The 13,957-nt window shown below is 42.6% G+C and overlaps 1 pseudogene; it reads right to left on the bottom strand.

Moving 5' to 3' along the window:
• Positions 1–4,344: 4,344 nt before the first annotated feature.
• LOC126184245 (transmembrane protein 165-like) lies at positions 4,345–9,157 on the bottom strand (annotated as a pseudogene).
• Positions 9,158–13,957: the final 4,800 nt, after the last annotated feature.

Raw genomic sequence — 13,957 nt, 5'->3', positions numbered from 1 at the left:
CGTACTGGCAGCAAAGCATAGTACTGACTCGAAGAGAGCGCAATGGTATGTTCGTGTCACTGACAGGGGTAGTCTGAATTGTTCCGAATTTAGCCTAGCCAGTTTGTGTAGTATCTTTTCTGCTTTGTTTGTGCATATTCGCATGTGTTCGTGGAAGTTCAATCGTTCATCAATGTATACTCCTAGATAGCGTGTGACTGCTAGTCTTTTTATGTTAGTGTCCCCGATTTTGACTATTGGGTTCCTGCGCAGGATACCCTTTAGCAATGTATAAGTTGTTTTGTTTCCTGCTATCTTTAATTTATTATCTGTGCACCATTGGGTTATTGTCCTAAGTGTTCCATTGGCTCTTTCTTCTAGCTGGGCACGGTTATTTGCTGAAACTACGACGAGTAGATCATCAGCATAAGCGACAGCTCCATCTGTCAAGATGTGCTCCTCTAGTAACAGTAGGAGCGGTTCTATAACTATGTCCCAGAAGTTGGGGCCGCAGATCGACCCTTGTGGACAGCCTTTTGTAATTCGTTTAATCACTTTCTGGTTGTCCATTTGCCAAACGACCGTTCTGTCTCTGCAGTAGTCCATGAAACTATTATACAGAGACTCCGGTACCTGCAGGTGTCTGAGCCTCTTGAACAAGGCCGGCCACCAGAGGTTGTCGAAGGCACCTGAGATGTCTATCATAATTGCAACTGTGTATTTGGAGGGTGTGTCGTGTACTATTTGGAGTGCTCTGTTAATTGCGTCGTCTATAGATTTCCCTTCCCTGAAGCCATATTGGTGTAGTGTCAGTCCCCGTAGTGTTCGGTGTGCTTGTAGTCTTTTGCAGAGTAGTTTTTCTTGTACTTTACCGAGTGTATTGATAAGGCAAATTGGTCTGTATGACTTGCGGTCTGATGTGTCTTTGTCTGGAGCCTTTTTGATGATAACCGCCTTCGAGGTCTTCCACACTGCAGGCACACGGCCCAGCCTTAATGCATCGTTTAACAACGTTGTGAGAAACGGGATGATGTGCGGTGCAATTTGTTTCAGTACCTCAGAGTGGATACCATTCGGTCCAGGCGCCTTTTTGTTCTTGAGTTCTGAGATCGCTGTCGCCACTTCTTCCTGCGCAAATGGACAGGTGACGGTTGGTGTGGTGTATACTGTGTTTACTTCGCGTCTCACCGCTGCATGTTGTGGTGTGTCTGTGTCTGCGATGTCGTCGGGCAGGAGTTTGCTCAGCAGGAACTCCGCTGTGCGTCTCCAGCCCTTAGTCATCTCACCATCCTCCTGTCGCAGCGTTCCCAGAACCAGTGGGCTCTTAATTTTCTCTGTCACGATTTTGTATGGTTCCCCCCAAATGTTTAGTTGTGTTTGTGCTGCTACATGGCTGTTCCAATGGTCTTTCCTGGTCTTATTCAGCTCAAGTTTATATTTATCCTTGGCAAGCCGGTAGTCGTGTAGTCGTAATTGTCTTTCTCTGTCTGAAATTGCTCGTTGGTAAAGTTTACGTTTACGTTTTGAGTCTTGTTTGAGTCGTGTTAATTGTGTAGTCCAGGGAATATTTTGGTGTTTTGTCATTCTTTGTGTGGGTATGCAGGTGTTCTGTGTGTGTGTGATGATATCTGTCAGCATGTGTGCTCTGTAATCAACACTGCCGGTGATGTCTTGCGGTATGGGCTCATGTATTTTTTGTCTGACCCTGTCCCAGTCTGTTTTGTCAAATAATAGTCTTTTTGGTAGTGTTTCTGTGTTGACGTTTGGTGTGCCACTTAAGGTTAGTGTGATGATGTTGTGGTCGCTAGCAGTGATCTGGTCATGTACGGTCCAGTCTCGTACGTGGTTGATGGCGGCGCTATTAACGAGGGTGATGTCTATGTTTGATGAATGACCGTTGTGTCCGATGTGAGTCAGGTGATGTCCTTCCTTGTTGAGTACGTGTAGTCTGTTTTCTTGGATGATGTCATTTATTATTCTACCTCTGTCGTCAGTTCTGTCTGAATGCCACAGGGTTGATCTGGCATTTATGTCTGCACAGATGAGAAGTTTTTTGTTGCCAGCGTATTGCGCAACATCTCTGATGAGGTCTGCGTATGGTTTGATGCAATGACAGAATTGGGCGTAAAGCGACGCGATGATCCAAGTATCCCCCTTGTGTGCGACTTCAACTGTAACTAGGTGCTCGGAACAGAGTTCTGTAATTTTGACTGGATGTATTTCTTTGTTTAGGATTATGACAGATGCCATGCAGCCTGTCCCCTCCGCAACTGTCACCGCACTTGGAGGAAAGTTGGGGATATGCCCTTGTCTAGTGTAGGGCTCCTGTATGCACAGAATGTCACTTTTTAGTTCACGTAGGACCCGTGGGAGCTCCGAATTTACAAGTATACTCCGCATAGCATTAAGCTGTGCTATTAGCAGTTTGGGTGTTTAACTGTGGCGTAGCACTTGCTGCCAGTTTGACTGAATTGGAGTATGTTCTCCCATGAGCCCTTACGTGATCCTTGTAAAGCTTGTCCATATCGAATGGTTCCTCCCTGCGGGCGCACACCTGCATGAGCAGGTGTAGTAGGCTGTCTGGATCTGTTGGAATATTCTCCGTTTTGAGAATCACTCTATCGGTTTGCTCTGATGTACGGAAACAAACAGATTGGCCGTACGGGTGTAGGGTGCGGATGAGCATCCGCTGTGCCTTCTCTAAGATGTCTCTTTAAAGACTGCGATGGAGCTCCGTATGCCACGGCAAACTGGCTGACACTGACGGCGGCGGTGCACAAATGCTGCGCAGCTAGCGCCATTCGACGGCCAACACCGCGGTTCCTGGTGTGTCCGGTGTGCCGTGCGTGTGATCATTGCTTGTACAGCCCTCTCGCAGTGTCCGGAGCAAGTATGGTGGGTCTGACAGACCGGTGTCAATGTGTTCTTTTTTTCCATTTCCAGGAGTGTATGTACGATGTTTCATTACCTTATGATGGCTTCAGAGCAAGGTAGGAACAGGGAACGAGTAACACAGTAACGGTCCTGCATGCTTGCCAAAGGGCAGTTTACTAAGCCGTTTCATGCCGATATCGGCAGAAATGTTTTCTTTGTGTATATTAGTATTGTGTCTAAGTGCCGGAAGGAAAGCAATGGTTTCTTTATATCGAAATCGGTATTAGCATCTATTTAAGATCCAGTCAATACGTGATGTAGACAACTGACTCCAAATATATTAGCCGTAAAATTCACGAATGAAATTACGACAGTGGTATCTCCGTTAGCATTATAATAATTTAGCTTCTCCGGCTGTATGAGAACGATACTGAAGTTTGATAGCAGCCTTTTATGGAGGAACATCTCGTGCGAATATCACACTTTGGTTCACCGAGCGCCTGCGATATTTCCTTAGATTCGTAAGAAATAATTTATAGCCGGCCGAAGTGGCCGTGCGGTTAAAGGCGCTGCAGTCTGGAACCGCAAGACCGCTACGGTCGCAGGTTCGAATCCTGCCTCGGGCATGGATGTTTGTGATGTCCTTAGGTTAGTTAGGTTTAACTAGTTCTAAGTTCTAGGGGAGTAATGACCTCAGCAGTTGAGTCCCATAGTGCTCAGAGCCATTTGAAGCCAAATAATTTATACTACACGCCTTTGACTGCATTTGAATCAGATTTGTGAAGTGCACTCCCTTTTCCCTAGGTGACTGGAGACAAGGAAATGTGTTTATTGAGGCAGTTTCCATACTCACAGTGGCTCCTAGACAGATTCCAACCGGGATGTGCTATTCAATTTGAAAACTGGACACTGTTTACTCCGCCAAAACTTCTCACCAACACAACACCCAATCCCTGAGCGGGTAAAACATTAACCCAGCCGGGAATCGGACCCAGGAGCCCCGTATGGCAATCAGCCGCGCTGACCACTTTTTTTTTTTATTCTCATAGAATGTTTATTCATCTTCAACACAGCGGAACATAAAACACACCTCTTTAAGGCAACAAATAAATAAATACTTATTTGCTCAGTATCTACTAACACTAAGACTGTGTGAATATCACATAGAACATTTACTTTCATATTAAAAGATGATTTTGTACATGATACTTAAAACAGCTACAATAAATACACAGATATTGTGAAGTAACTGTATGATTACGAAATCGCCAGTTGTCAAAACTTACAAAAGAAATGAAAAAGTTTTTTTCCGCCAGTATTATGTAACCGATACAATATCGCACCGGAAAACGGATCTTTTGAAAAAATGGTTTCTCAGCTAATACTGTATACGTCTATGTCACACACACACACACACACACACACACACACACACACACACCACTGAACTTACTATCAGTTGTTACTTCATGATTTAGACATTCTTGGCTGTCACTGCGCATTTGGGTCGAATAATAACGACAGGATTCCACAGAACAGGAACATACTACACCGAGGAGGGTAACGTCCCGCGAAAATCTCCCATGTAATCATTCCTCTACCAAGAACAAACAATCCTGTAAAATTGCATGACCACGTATTACACCACTCAACTACATCTTCTTTTGCAGCAAGGACGATAGTGATCAACTGTGAACGATCGCCCAACTCTGCGACGAATGTGAAAAACAGCACAAAAATCCGTGAAGTGTATGCGAAACACTTCCGCCTTGCTTAGCAGGCTTTCTTGTAAGATTCACGATTCTGGACAATTGATGCAGCAACTCTTTCTCACACTCATCTTCTCTATATCGTGTATTAGACCGTACTTCTTCAAATTCTTCCTGTCCTTCCTTCCATCCTTTCTTCCTTCCTTCAGCATCTTGAGCCCGAATAACAAGAATAATTTCGTTGAAATATAGTAAGTGTACGCAAGAGAAAGAATTGTTGCAACAATACGAAACACAGCTGATAAAATAGTCATGAGTATTAATGCTGAAATGGCATTCAGAAATACAGTAAAGCGTACAGGTCTCATTGCCATGACAGCTGCGATGACAAATGTTTTGTCGTCCAGTTCACATTCAATAAAAACAGATACTGACGCAATAAATGCGTGTACAAAATCGACTTTTGTTTGAGGACTAATGGGTAGATCCACATCGACGGGTTCTTTCTCTGTTAATCTCACGTATATTAAGCACACAATAGCTTTCTCACAGAGAAATTCTAAAATTCTAAAGAATTACTTCGGATGATACGGAAATTTGGCTACTTACTAGTCCTGAATGTAATCGCGAATCGTTTCTTACTGCGTTGGACACGAAACACTAAACACCATCAAATTTTAGCTCTTAAAGTTGGAAATGTCTATTAGCATTGCACACAGTGTAAGCTGTCGCAGTCTTTTTCGTTTATTCTACGGTACTAGGTAATTTTTTATAATAATCGTCCTTATTGTCTTAAGCTTGCATTCATTTTCACCTGCAATGAACACGACCCATGTTTTATAAACTGTGCTATTCAGCTACAGAGGCAGAGACTGTGACAAATAAACGTACATCATACACCTCACAGAAAAAAGATTTTAGTGTAGCGACTCGAATAACGTGTGTGTTAACTAACTCCACCTAGCTAGGCAGTAGAGCTGTTACTATAGTGGACTGTCTTGTTACGCAGGACCATGACTGAAGTTTTCCCTGGCTTTGTCAAATCACTCGGATGGATGCCGAGATTCCACGCCTTATTCCTTTCCTCATTCATCCACTATGTGCGTTAAAGCTTTGTCTCTAATTACTACGAAAAATGGTTAGAAATTAATTTCCCTCTTAACTGGGTTCTCCATCACATTCCCAAATTATTTCAGGTGAATAACGGGTTGATTCCTATTAATAGTCTACAGCTCAGAACACAAGCTTTCTTGAAACAACTTTTTACGTTGTAACTTTATTATTATATTTACTGTTTTCATAGCGTGATGTTTAATAATAATTTTTTAAATAGCGTTTGAATAGTTATTAGTAAGCTATGCCACGTTTCGTATATTTGTGAAATTGTCAAAGATGGCAGGATGAATAAAAATAACATTAACGGACATCTAGTTCATATGGACGTATGCGCATGTTAGTTGGAGTATTCGGTGAAAAGAACGGGAGATGTGGCAGACAGTCGACGTGATATGCGGCAACCTAAATCACACACAACTTATGCTAACTACAGGACGAGGCCGCACTCCACCGAAAAAATTGTGTGTTTTGTGTTCTGGGACAGTTTCTGTGGTCTCTGGTGGCTCGTTACAGAGTAATTGCATTTTGTTTGATATCTTACTCCCTTTTATCTTTGTATTTGTCTGAAATTATCTACACAACAGTGCAAACGTCGACGGAGTATGATGCATCCTTGTTTGGAAACTAACTTGTTCCATTCATTCACGATACTTGCTGTTGACAACGGTAACTGCCATTGTACTCTTTGCCCTTCTCGCTAGCAATCAGTACTGCTCAGTTTACTCTCGGTTTTGTTTTCCAGCTGTATCAGTAGAGCTTCACCTGGTACACAACAGTATCGATAGATTTCCTGACGGAGAGTTGTTCGATATGCGCCCCGTGTTTGGGTTCACTGCATGCCATCGAAGAGCAGCACGACCACACCACGCTGAGCTGTTCCTGCAGCTAAGGCAACCACATAACAGTATTTTTGCGTATGCATCTGCGAGAAACCGTAATCCTCCGGCGTTAGAATTATTGCATGTCACAGGCTTTTATTACTGCTGTCTACTAATTTTCATAGACGCAAACATAAGCAGAGTAACAAACCTAATAAATCATAATTCATTATTACTATGTAAGGAGTTGCCGAGGACTACAGACAGATCTCTTACATCAACACAGCCAGAAAATATCCCTGAAAAATTTTCAACATTTTATCAGAGGAGTTTCAGTTCACTCTGTAGAGTTAGATTAACTACTGGTCACTATACTACCACCAACAATTGTGTTACTATCCCGTATTTTACAATGACAGCTTCAAAAATGGCTCTGAGCACTATGCGACTTAACTTCTGAGGTCATCAGTCACCTAGAACTTAGAACTAATTAAACATAACTAACCTAAGGCCATCACACACATCCATGCCCGAGGCAGGATTCGAACCAATCACAATTCCTGCCTATCACTTCTTTAGAATTATTTAACTGTCGATTTTTTTAAAAAAAGGAGAAAAAATACCATTGAAAGTTGTATCGCCTCGTAACTTTATAACCTTATTTATTTTGGACCAGCTTCAATGAAAATTACACTTTTCTTTACAGATAACCGTGGAGACTCAACTAAGGGAACGCGACATGACAGAAGTACAAAGATTTTAACTAATTTCACTAGCCCTAATGACATCAGTGTCCTAAAGCACTCCGCAAAGTCCTCGATGACAGAGAGAAACTAGAGAGAAAGAATAGAGACTCGTTTTAGCCGATGAGCGCAGTGAATAAAACTAGCGAAGTGGTCTTTCGAGTGCACATGTACGATCGATCATGGTGTCTGAAGTAACAAGAGACGAACTCCACGAGGAACATGGCGAGATTCTATCTCCTTGGAATGCTGCCGCGCAGAACAGCTGTGCTGGCAAACGCTCAACGTCAGTACTGTCAGCTTGTTTGCAATGTCTTTTTTTGTTATTTCGCACGCTATATTATTAGTGAGAAGGACTACCAAACCCTGACACAAATATGTGACCTGGGTCTTGAAACACGTGCGAGAATCTACTCCATAGCGACTTGCCAAATCTTTCACCGAAACTATCACGAAAAGCCACCTTTGGTACGGTAAGTGAAGTCTTCGGCAATATGTACGTCGATACCTACCACTGGAACTCAGGGAGAGGAGTTACTCACGATGCGAAGCTGTGTGTATCCGGTCGTCGCTGATGGAGGTACGTGTGTGGATGAGCGGCAAGTTGGTCGCGATTAGACGGAACATTTTTAACACCATTCAGTGTTAGCATAATGTCTGGTCAAATTGATACAAGTGGGCTTCAGCGGCGCTGTTGCATAATGGGTCTACAAGTGCGCATTCTATGTCAATATTTTACTCGTCAATAGTTTAGAACAGATAGTAGCGCGGAATAAAATATTGTTTTAATTGGCTGTGCCCATGTGAAACTTACCTGAATTGGATCACGGACAGTGGAAGAGAGATGATGAGACTGCCTGATCTTAACCCATTGGCTTACTAATATTCTTCCCCATGGTCGCGGCGGGGGTAGCCGCGCAGTCTAGGGCGTCTTGTCACGGTCCTCGTGGCTCCCCCGTCGGAGGTTCGAGTCCTCCCTCGGGCATGTGTGTGTGTGTGTGTGTGTGTGTGTGTGTGTGTGTGTGTGTGTGTGTGTGTGTGTGTGTGTGTGTGTCATCCTTAGCGTAAGTGAGTTTAAGTTACATTCAATAGTGTGTAAGCTTAGGGACCGATGACCTAAGCAGTTGGGTCAATTCGGAATTCACACACACATTCCCCATGATCGAGCCTATATTCACTATTTAAATTTACGAAGGTCAGTATATTTTGTCTTACACACTTTTCTCGAAATTATATAATTTTTGACAAGAATTCTTAATAAATCTATCCATATTGTTTGATGAAGTGGTAAGGAATGAAGATAATACTGTTTCAGAAGTTTCTGCCGGTATGGTATGCCCAAAAAAATGCAGACTTGTGCAACGCCACAAGACATTTCTCTAACCCGTAACGTGTATCAGATTTCTTCTTCCTTGCTTTACACACTGCACAATTTCTGGAGAGTGTTTTCTTGATGGTATTTGGAGGGGTGGGGGGGGGGGGGGGGTGATAAACCCAACAAAACCTCAAAACGGTTGCTTATAACTCGCAAAGTATCGAAAGAAATCGAGTGTATTATACACCACTAAACAGATCGATTTCTCAGCTTGCCAATGGTATTTAACATGTCTTGCCAGCTATTAACAGGGAAGAATAAACACTAAGAAGAAGTAATAGCTGCTCGGCTCGTCACACAGCCGGTAATGTAATAACGGACTCAAAGCCTGCGACCGGCTGGGAGCCGGCTGTATAAGGAATGGCTTAAGCCAGCATTCTTGTTCATTCCTAGACTGTAGGATTCTCGCATCATTGACTCACGTTCACATAGTATGTTGTTATTACGTACGTCATTGTTGGCCTTAACCAGCATCTGCGCCAAACGTCGCTGCACCGAGCTAATAAACACATCTCCAGTTTCTAATTGTATTACTTGACACATTATTACTTATCTAGCAGCAATGATGATTCTGATGCGACCTACGATTTCACAGTCATCAAGCAGGCCGTTTGCCGCTGTGCTGTCCGTTTCCATGTGAAGGATGTGATCTTGGCACATTCACGATTTTGTGAATAGAGGTGTACTGAGCTTCCGAGGGAACACAGTTCTCTCTTAACCCTTCCAATAACTCCATTGCGTCTTGTTTTAACTATTATTCAGCGATCAATTCCTCATCGTGCGACCATAGTCGAATTAGTAGATGATTTGCCAAAATCACAACACACCAATTGGAAAACTGATTAGTGTTCATAAGTTATAGAATTTCCCACACGATAATGGCCTCACTAATTTCACGGAGACATGCCACGATTTTGATACTTTAATTTTTCCTCAATATTTTAATGCTTGTGACACAGGGCGTCTAGATGAACACTCGAGAATGGGTAATAAAGATCTCAAAAAATTAAAACAAAATGAATTCCAAGTGACTCATTTGCCATTCCATTAATAACGTACACAGTTGTGCATTATTATTATTATTATTATTATTATTATTATTATAAAGTGGAAAAACTACCTGTGTTTTTGTTCTACTAAAAAAAAGTAAACTCCGTTCGAAGAGGCCATGAAGGTCCAAAGGTACCGACAGGCCGCCGTGACATCCTCAGGCCACAGGCGGGGTGTTTGAAAACACGCTCGTAATATCAAAAGCCTGCACTCAGCCGGCTTGGCAATGACATCTCCTCGCAGTTCTCTTTTAGCAGAACTCTTCATGGACCATATCGAAAAGTTATTTCTAGACAAAAAATCATCCCAATTGTAATACGAATAATGATTTCCACATGCTGACGAAGTACTGTGTCTGTGGACTGGTACCACCGGACATCTCAACACATTTCTGGATGATTTAAGCTCACAACACAAGAACATACAATTTACAGTGAAGCTTGATGGAATATCCATTAACTTCTTGGAACTTAACATAGATATCACCACAAATACACATTGTTTCAGTATTTACAGGAGCCCACAACAACACATACCGTAATACCGTCTTGTTCAATAAACCGAACAACACACAAAAGCACTGCCTTACGTTCCATGGTGAATCGTCTAGCATCCATAGCCATTTCAAAACAGTATTTCAAAACAGAACTAGACACAAACTTATTGCATCTAGCAATAGCTATATCTCTTACTTATTTGAAAACGTTCCACACAACAGACAAAGAAGAAACATCTTGCGCTACTTCCCCTGCGTTTACGCTACCTCTGCAGCAACTGTGACAACCAAATTCAAGTGCTATTCTATCTTGTGCTAAGAACGTCATCTAACAAATTATCCAAAACTCTCAAAATTTCGTATTATACAAGCGACAACACAGCTTACATCTTATTAGACAACAAGGATAAATCAGATTTATTAAGTAATCGTGGTGTTTACAAAATCAGTTGCATTGGCTGTAACAAAGTGTGTATTTGTTTACCAGACAGGGCTATAGCGGCAAGACTGACTGATAATGAATTTAACTGGAGATTAAATAAGCCAAACACCACTTCTGCTCAACATCCACTGAAGCTAGGTCAGCCGGCCGCTGTGACCGAGCGGTCCTAGGCGCTTCTGTCCGGAGCCGCGCGGCAGCTACGATCGCAGGTTCGAATCCTGCCTCGGGCATGGATGTGTGTGATGTCCTTAGGTTAGTTAGCGTTAAGTTGTTCTAAGTCTAGAGGACTGATGACCTCAGATGTTAAGTCCGATAGTGCTTAGATCCATTTGAACCATTTTTTTGAAGCAAGGTCATACATACAAAGTCTGTGTAGACGTACTACATACGGCTAACAAAGGAAAAAAAACTATCAGAAGCACTAGGGGTATACAAACATTTACCTCAAAACCCCCACGTGGTTCTGAATTCATCAGCCAGAGCTGAATACATCCGCACTCTTAAGCTTCACATGATCGAGTCAACGAGTTACACTCTAAGACCTCAATCCCAATGATCACATTCATATCCACAAACTTTTACCACAACACAATTGTTATATACTGGGTGGCTGTAATTTTGCTACTTGATCCAATGTAGACGGAAAACTGTACATGGGTACTCAATTTTATGGGAATGATGTTCCGACTGGGCGCTGCAGGATTTTGTTGTTAGTAGTGTTAGTGCCACGATCTGAGTTGAAAGACAAGCATTAGTGTGCTTTACAGTAGCATATAGGCAGTATGCATCTAGAGGAGGTAAGCAGTGGTTCACTCATAAGCTGTTTTGTCAAAACAATAACGACAGTGATGCTGCTCTTCGCGAGTAGTGACGCATTAAAGGAATATGAAGAGATCCTCTTTCTGTACCAGGGTTGAAAAACATGATTCGGAAGTTCGAATAAATTGGCGACTTGGGAATTGCTCCTGGGAGAGGCCGACGGCTAATTGTGTCACAAATTGTTGAAGCGGTTACTGTTGTCATTGCTGAGAATTCTGGACGCAATGTGCGATCTTCAAGCAGTGCACGAGCTGTGTCACGACAGCTGAACATTTCGTGAGTCACCATTCGAAAAGAGCTGAGAATATTTATGAAATGATATCTAGGCTGTCGTGGATGCAGATGATCGTCACACTGAGCAGCGTTTGTAACCTGGAACGGAGAAATGGTACGCAATTAAAGACTGATACTTTCTCATGTGGAAATTAAAATGTGTTTCTTTCAGTCATTTGTTCATTATCTCTCTTTCGCATGTCCTTGGAAATGTTTTCACAAGGTTTCATTTCCCTGTGATCACTCGTTTTTCACGTGTGCCCTCTTAATTAGCGAAAGTGTGATTATAACCACCTTGTACCTCACCTCCTTTTTCTCATAACCATTAGTATCATGTAAATACGGCTTGTATACTTTAATATAGTACGTTTTCGCTATGTACTGTGTTTGATACTATCCTCATGGTAAATTGTAGTTCAGTATTGCAATTTAACATTCTTGGTGCATAATATGAGTGGTTTGACGCTTCTCACCTAATTCCACGACCACAGATTGTTTGTGTTGAAAGCATCTTTCTTCCTAATGTTTGGCTTTCTACACACTAGTGTCTCTTATGGACGCTAGTGAGCTGATTCATGACGATAGCCCAATAAGCTGGAAACCGGTTCGAAATAAATATCAGTATAACAAAAACGCTGCCTTTTTCAACCTTAAATAATCAAGAAGTGACGGAAGAAGCCATAAATGTGAACAATGATAATAATAATAATAATAATAATATCACGTTGCCAGCTAGAAATCGCCCATTTACAGTGATGAAACAAAATCTTTAAAGACTAAAACAGCCTAACCTAATAGTACAAAAAACTACATTCATCAAAGAAAACAGAACACATGCTGAAAATTGTAAATATTTTAAAAGGAATCAATGCTAGTACAAGGCTTAGGAGAAACATTTACTGTCTTGGAATGGCCGACTACACAAGCAGAAAAAATACTGTACTTCTCACTAACTATTATTCTACGAGGGCAGTTCAATAAGTAATGCAACACATTTTTTTTCTCGGCCAATTTTGGTTGAAAAAAACCGGAAATTTCTTGTGGAATATTTTCAAACATTCCCGCTTCGTCTCGTATAGTTTCATTGACTTCCGACAGGTGGCAGCGCTGTACGGAGCTGTTAAAATGGCGTCTGTAACGGATGTGCGTTGCAAACAACGGGCAGTGATCGAGTTTCTTTTGGCGGAAAACCAGGGCATCTCAGATATTCATAGGCGCTTGCAGAATGTCTACGGTGATCTGGCAGTGGACAAAAGCACGGTGAGTCGTTGGGCAAAGCGTGTGTCATCATCGCCGCAAGGTCAAGCAAGACTGTCTGATCTCCCGCGTGCGGGCCGGCCGTGCACAGCTGTGACTCCTGCAATGGCGGAGCGTGCGAACACACTCGTTCGAGAGGATCGACGGATCACCATCAAACAACTCAGTGCTCAACTTGACTTCTCTGTTGGTAGTGCTGTCACAATTGTTCACCAGTTGGGATATTCAAAGGTTTGTTCCCGCTGGGTCCCTCGTTGTCTAACCGAACACCATAAAGAGCAAAGGAGAACCATCTGTGCGGAACTGCTTGCTCGTCATGTGGCTGAGGGTGACAATTTCTTGTCAAAGATTGTTACAGGCGATGAAACATGGGTTCATCACTTCGAACCTGAAACAAAACGGCAATCAATGGAGTGGCGCCACACCCACTCCCCTACCAAGAAAAAGTTTAAAGCCATACCCTCGGCCGGTAAAGTCATGGTTACAGTCTTCTGGGACACTGAAGGGGTTATTCTGTTCGATGTCCTTCCCCATGGTCAAACGATCAACTCTGAAGTGTATTGTGCTACTCTTCAGAAATTGAAGAAACGACTTCAGCGTGTTCGTAGGCACAAAAATCTGAACGAACTTCTCCTTCTTCATGACAACGCAAGACCTCACACAAGTCTTCGCACCCGAGAGGTGCTCACAAAACTTTAGTGGACTGTTCTTCCTCATGCACCCTACAGCCCCGATCTCGCACCGTCGGATTTCCATATGTTTGGCCCAATGAAGGTCGCAATCCGTGGGAGGCACTACCCGGATGATGAAGAAGTTATTGATGCAGTACGACGTTGGCTCCGACATCGACCAGTGGAATGGTACCGTGCAGGCATATAGGCCCTCATTTCAAGGTGGCGTAAGGCCGTAGCATTGAATGGAGATTACGTTGAAAAATAGTGTTGTGTAGCTAAAAGATTGGGGAATAACCTGGTGTATTTCAATGCTGAATAAAACAACCCCTGTT

This window comes from Schistocerca cancellata, chromosome 4, assembly GCF_023864275.1.
Source record: "Schistocerca cancellata isolate TAMUIC-IGC-003103 chromosome 4, iqSchCanc2.1, whole genome shotgun sequence".
Lineage (NCBI taxonomy): Eukaryota > Metazoa > Arthropoda > Insecta > Orthoptera > Acrididae > Schistocerca > Schistocerca cancellata.
The sequence above is the reverse complement of the archived record's forward strand: the minus strand, read 5'-3'. Positions and strand labels throughout refer to the sequence as shown.